At 44.0% G+C, this 6,592-nt stretch overlaps 1 non-coding gene across 1 annotated transcript; it reads right to left on the reverse strand.

Moving 5' to 3' along the window:
* Positions 1–836: 836 nt before the first annotated feature.
* On the reverse strand, positions 837–908 carry TRNAC-GCA (transfer RNA cysteine (anticodon GCA)). Its single transcript has one exon. It is a non-coding gene; the product is annotated as a tRNA-Cys (tRNA).
* Between the last annotated feature and the right edge of the window lie 5,684 nt (positions 909–6,592).

Below are 6,592 nucleotides of genomic sequence, written 5' to 3' on the forward strand. Positions count from 1 at the left end.
TTGACCCTTTCCTATTGGTAAACGGTTCATTGTGTCTTAAAATTTAGAGGTTTACCAGAATGCAGTCTTTGTCAAGGGTCTTTCCTCAGGGCCTTGGGTGCCAAAGTAACTTGTGATAGAATTAAATTGAGAGTGTCTACCTGTATTTCTCCCTTTACTCAGTTATTGTGAGTTTTCTCTTCATCATTTGGTACCATGTAAAAATACTTGTGTTCAAGTAAGATCCAATTATCACAGAGGAGAGTCAACCACTTTTTCACTGAAGGTGCTGTGGCTTCCTTTATAATTGAATGTGCAAATTAAGTCCCATTATGTTCTGATTGATCACCAGGGGGCACTGTGGACCACTGTTTGTGCAGATGCTGGTTTCTTGTACAGTAATCTCTCAAATGCTTACCCAAGTGGCTCAGTGGCAAAAAAATCTGCCTATAATGCCGGAGACACAGGTTCGATCCCTGGGTCAGGAAGATACCCTGGAGAAGGAAATGGCAACCCACTCTCCCACTCTAGTATTCTTCCCTGGGAAATCCCATGGACAGAAGAGCCTGGCAGACTATACAGTCCATGGGGTCGCAAAAGTTGGACATGACTTAGCGACCAAACAACAATGATCTCCTGCTTATACATAGGGATCTTTTCCAAGACTGTCCCCAGCCCTTGCAGATGCCTGAAACCCAGGATAGTACCAAACCTATATGTGAAAGTGAAAGTGAAGTCGCTCAGTCGTGTCCAGCTCTTTGCGACCCCATGGACTGTAGGCTACCAGGGTCCTCTGTCCATGGGATTCTCCAGGCAAGAATACTGGAGTGGGTTGCCATTTCCTTCTCCAGGGGATCTTCCCAACCCAGGGATCGAACCCGGGTCTCCCGCTTTGCAGGCAGACGCTTTACCATCTGAGCCACCAGGGAAGCAATAAAGTTTAATTTATAAAGCATGAGGTTGCAAAGAGTCGGACATGACTGAGCGACTGAACTGAACTGAGAGACTACACGAAATGCCAACATTACCCTTATATTTGGGACCATTATTAAGTAAAATAAGGGTAACTTGGACACATGCACCGTGATATCAAGACTAGTACTACTAAGTGACAGGTACATACAGTGTCAATTTGCTGGGCAAAGGGATGATTCATGGTGTGAGATTTCATCATGCTACTCAAAACAGCACACACAAAATGTACAAATTGTTTATTGCTGGAATTTTTCATTTAATATTTTTGGACTGATGTTGGCCACTGGTAACAAACTGCGGAAAGCAAAACCGTGGATAAGAGGGGACTGTGATACAGCAGAGCTGATCAAGTACACCATGGGCTAGGATGGAATGGATGACCTGGATAAGATGATCCTGGAGTAAAAGCAGCCTAGCAGAGCAAAGAAGAGGAGCTGAGGCCTGGTTTGTGCTGCTGCTGACAAACTGTCGTGGACTTATCCCTCCCTGTCATGTGCTTCATTACCTGCTGCAGAACAGGACAGAACCCTGATCTGAAAGAGAGAGGGGATGAGTGTTTTGGACTCAGACTAGCTTTGGCCCAGAAAGCAAGGCAGGCCCTGATCAAGAGAAGAGGAAATCAGAAGTAGGGAGAGGGAGTGGTTTAAGAACCCTGAGCTTCTAAGCCCAGGGGGCTGCGCGTGGTGGATGTTGTCTTGGCCTTGGATTTGAGCTTAGCTGGTCAAGGCCATTTATCTTTACTAGACTGTGGCCAATAGGCATGGTTGATTCTGTCTTTTAATCCAGCTTTAGATTTTCTAGTATCAGGTGGAGTGGAGACCTTCATGACTTGAGGTTCAGCTCCATGAGATCAATGCATACATATTCTGACTGGAGGTTGTTCATGTCACATTTTCCTTCTTAGTAATAGACTGAAGATCACAAAATTGTTGAAGAGGAGACTCTACTTTCCTGTAGTGGGGCATGTTTTCAGATTTAGAACTGGAAAAAAAAAAAGTTCTACTTGGTGCAAAACTGGTAGGTCAATATTGTAAGGGAAATTCCAAACTGTCACTTCAAAAAGAGGTGCTCTCTATATTTTCATCTGAGAAGACAGTGGTAACTTAGGTCCTTTTGGAAATTAAGGAAGGTATAAATTAACCAGTAAAATTGTATCTTTTTCTTAATTTTTCCTTACTACTTATCGTAAGATATATATCTTTGTAGGGGCTTCCCTGGTGACTCAGATGATAAAGAATCTGCCTGCAATGCAGGAGACCCCAGTTTGATCCTTGGGTCGGGACGATCCCCTGGAGAAGGGAGTGGCTACCCACTCCGGTATTCTTGCCTAGAGAATTCCATGGGCAGAGGAGCCTGGTTGGTTACAGTCCATGGGGTCACAAAGAATCGGGCATGACCAAAGCAACTTAGCTTGCACGCATGTATCTTTGTACACAAAATACACAAAATAAAAGTTTAAAAATTAATAATCTCACCAGCCAGCATGACTGCTAGTATTCTGATGTGTTTTCTTAGAAGGAACATCTTTGCTCCCAGGAAATGTTTAACTATAAAGATCATGTTATCTGTTGATTGTGTATCATGCTTCCTTCACTTTATCATAAGCTTATGTTACTAGAAACCATTCATAAAGATGATTTAGAATGGCTGCAAATATTTCATCAGATTGATCTCTTTCAGCTACCAAATAATAATCTGTGTTAGCACTCTGTTGCTAGTGACAGAAACCTGAGTCAAAGTAGTTTAAGCAAAAAGAAGAGTTCATTGATCTTAAAATATTCCTTCAGAACCAACTCTTCATCTCCTGACTCCTCTTTCCACTGTGCTGGTTTTAACTGAAATCAGCAATCTCAGGGCAAAAAGGATGCCTCTTTCCCAGCCATGGGAGCCATTCCTGGATAATCTCTGTGTCTGGGAATGCGTTCATTGGCCAGGTCTCCATCCTGTGTCTTTCCCTGCAGTTAACAGTTCAGCTCAGCCCTGGTCAGAACCACATGGATCAGACAAATTTTGAAGTGGAGCTCCTGAAAGGAAAAAAAGAAGCTATGTTAACTGAAGGGAGACTGGATAGGCCAAAGTTAAGGGCTTTACCACTTTCTCCAGAATTTGACCATTTAAATTACTTCCAATTTTTCCTTGTTATAAGAGAGAAATCTTTATGCATGAAGTATTTTCTACATCTCTGTTTCCTTGGAGAGATTCCCAGAAGTGAAATTCCCAAGCCAAAAGCTGGGATCTATTACACACTGCCCTTAAGACTTTGTGTCAATGAACAGTCCTGCAAACAGTCTATGAAAGTGTTCACTCTACATTGAATTTATAAGTAAAAATAGTACTGTGTGATTTTAATCGGCAGCTCTTATGTAGTGAGGGGTGTGTGTGTGTTTAGTCGCTCAGTCGTGTCCGACTCTTTGTGACCCTATGGACTGTACCCCGACAAGTTCCTCTGTCCAAGCTCCTTTGGGATTTTCCAGGCAAGAATGCTTGAGTGGGTTGCCATTTCCTCCTTCAGGGGATCTTCTCAACTCAGTGATTGAACCTGCATTTCCTGCATTGGCAGGCGGATTCTTAACCACTGAACCATCTGGGAAGCCCCCAGGTAATGGTAACACTACCTGTGTGTCACTCTTTGTGACCTTTGGGTTTTAACTCACCAGGCTACACTGTCCGCATGATTTTTCAGGCAAGAATACTGGAGTGGGTTGCCGTTGCCTCATCCAGGGGATATTTCCGACCCAGGGATTGAATCCGAGTCTCCTGTGTCTCCTGCATTGCAGGCAGATTCTTTACCTACTGAGCCAAAATCAATAAACACTCGTTACTTTTCTTTCCTTTATTCGAATATCAGTTGGTAACTAAAGGTTGAGTTTTCTCAAAAATAAATGTTATGATTGTCATAGGACTTAATTTTATAAAATAGGTTCATTCACAGTATTTTTATCTAATCCTTGCAACAAGCCCAAGAAGTAGGTGGAACACACATTATTTTTCTTACTTTGGGGAGAAGGTTGGAGTTCCCAGATAGTCAGGTTGGGGGAGTTCACACAGTTGCCTGTCAGGCCCTGTCCTTAAATCTAGCTCTTTCCCCAAGAATCCAATGACCCTTCATTTGCTGGTGACGTCTGGGTTTTTTGAAGAAATGTCTTGCCATTTGTATTAAAGACGTGTAGTAAAAAAATCATTGGCAAGGAATTCTTTTTCTTTGTAAGAAAACCCCAGGTTTTCACAGGTGGTATGCGGACATCTTTCGGGGCCAGCAGCGTACAGGAGAGAGTGTGAGCTCTGAAGCCTTCAAATCCCAGCTCAAACACTTTGCTGGTGCCCTATGCAAATGCTCTGCGAGAGGGTCCCCTTGGTAGTTAGTTGGGCATGATACCTAGGATGGGAGGGGTGGCTATTAGCGTTATTTAGTCTCCATCACGATGTGGGATAGCCCACAGCCCCTCATGACATGGATACACTGGTCAGGCTGTAGAGGAGCAAAGAACCAGCCGTTTTCTCGGTAATAACACTGCAGGAACATCTCCCCTGTCCTGTATCAGTCACTGGTCTTCACTGGGCCTTGGGGGAAACCCTTTCTCATCATGTGCTAGGTGTGTGCCATGGAGGAGCAGGGTTAAACCTGCTCAGAGGTCAGCCCAGGCAGCCAGCTGTGGAAGAGCTAGGGAAACTGTAATTTGACTAGACAGCCGCTAGAGGTCCTTGTGGAACTGCATTGAATTGCCCAGGGAGGGTTGGCCCAGAGCAGGAAAATCCTCTTTAATCCTCCTGTCATGTAGCCAGGCCAGCTGCACCGCTGGAATTCCAGCCTCCTTTGTCTTTTAACCACTCTATCTTCCCCATAAGCTGGTAAATGTTCTAAGGGACAGTAAAGGTCTAATATGGGGACCCATGATCCCTCTCCAGCAGTCCCTAGAGGTAGGTCCCCTTCAGGCTAGTTTCTGGGGCAAGAGGACATATGCCTATTTTGGGGGGGGATTCCCAAAGTCCAGGAGAAATATCAACAACCTCAGATGTTCAGATGATACCACTCTAATGGCAGAAAGTGGAGAGGAACTAAACAGCCTCTTGATGAGGGTGAAAGAGAAGAGTGAAAAAGCTGGCTTAAAACTCAACATTCACAAAATTAAGATCATGGCATATGGTCCCATCACTTCATGGCAAATAGAAGGGGAAGAAGTGGAAGCAGTGACAAATTTTATATTCTTGAGGTCCAAAATCACTGTCGATGGTGACCACAGCCATGAAATTAAAAAACACTTGCTCCTTGGAAGAGAAGTCATGACAAATCTAAACAGCATACTCACAGCAAAGACATCACTTTGCCGACAAAGATCTATATAGTCAAAGCTATGGTTTTTCCAGTAGTCATGTATGGATGTGAGAGTTGGACCATAAAGAAGGCTGAGCATCAAAGAATTGATGCTTTTGTATTGTGCTGCTGGAGAAGACTCCTGAGAATCCCTTGGACTGCAAGGAGATCAAACCAGTCAGTCCTAAAGGAAATCAACCCTGAATATTCATTAGAAGGACTGATGCTGGAGCTGAAGCTCCAACACTTTGGCCATCTGATGTGAAGAGCTGACTCAATAGAAAAGACCCTGATGCTGGGAAAGATTGAAAGCAGAGGATGAGATGGTTACATAGCATGATGGACTCAATGGACATAAATCTGAGCAAACTCCAGGAAACAGTGAAGGACAGGGAAGCCTGGTGTGCTGCAGTCCATGGGATGGCAAATAGTCAGACATGACTTAGTGACTAAGCAACAACAAAAGGCCAGGCTGGGCTTAAAGAGGACTTCTGAGCCAGCCAGCTATCTCTGCCCCTGGCAAGGTCAGTCAGTCCTTCCCCTTTGCAGATGACAAAAATGTGATCTACATGAAATCAAATCATCTCCAGCACAGGCAGACCCCTGAAAACCAACATCCAGAACCTTGTATGGAATTCTGGTCACCCTGCCTGCCCTTGGGTCAGTGGAGATGACCAGCAAGAAGCAGCAGGATCACAGCACCCAAGATGTGCTTGTGGCAGCACACATATGACCCTGTGCCTCCCCCTAAGGGGCAGAAGACAGTGGACAGGGCTGAAAGGGGGGGGGGTCATTGAAGAGGCAGGACTAATGAAACCTAAATATAAGTTCTGGATAGAGGACAACTTGAGAGGGGCATCTAGTTCAGTCTTTTCATCTCTTTTTTAAGAGGAGAAGAAAAGTGCTTTATTTTTTTTTTTATGTTTAAATTACAAATACAAATCAAGAACACTTTTTATGTAACAAGCACATACTGAGCTTCAAGTATATGCAAGGCACTGCACTAGGTCTCATGGTATTAGATAGCCCTCCAAGTGCTGCTTTTCTGACACAGGAACCCAAATACCTTTGTTTATTTCTCAGGATGTTTTTCAGTATCAAGTAATTGAAAATCCACCTAAAAATTCAGCCCCTTCATCTTTTGACTGAAGATACCAATACCCAGGGAGAGAAAGTGATTTGAGGTCACATGGCAAATTAAAGAGAAAGCTGGGAGAAGATCCCTACCTGTGCATTCCTATAGTAGCACTATGCTGAGGGAAGACCATTTGGTAGGATCAGAAGTGAGTCTAAGCCTCAGCCAAGGCAAGGAACATGAGAACATTC

The sequence above is a fragment of the Giraffa tippelskirchi genome, chromosome 5, assembly GCF_054371585.1.
Source record: "Giraffa tippelskirchi isolate mGirTip1 chromosome 5, T2T-mGirTip1v1.2.pri, whole genome shotgun sequence".
Classification (NCBI taxonomy): Eukaryota; Metazoa; Chordata; class Mammalia; order Artiodactyla; family Giraffidae; genus Giraffa; species Giraffa tippelskirchi.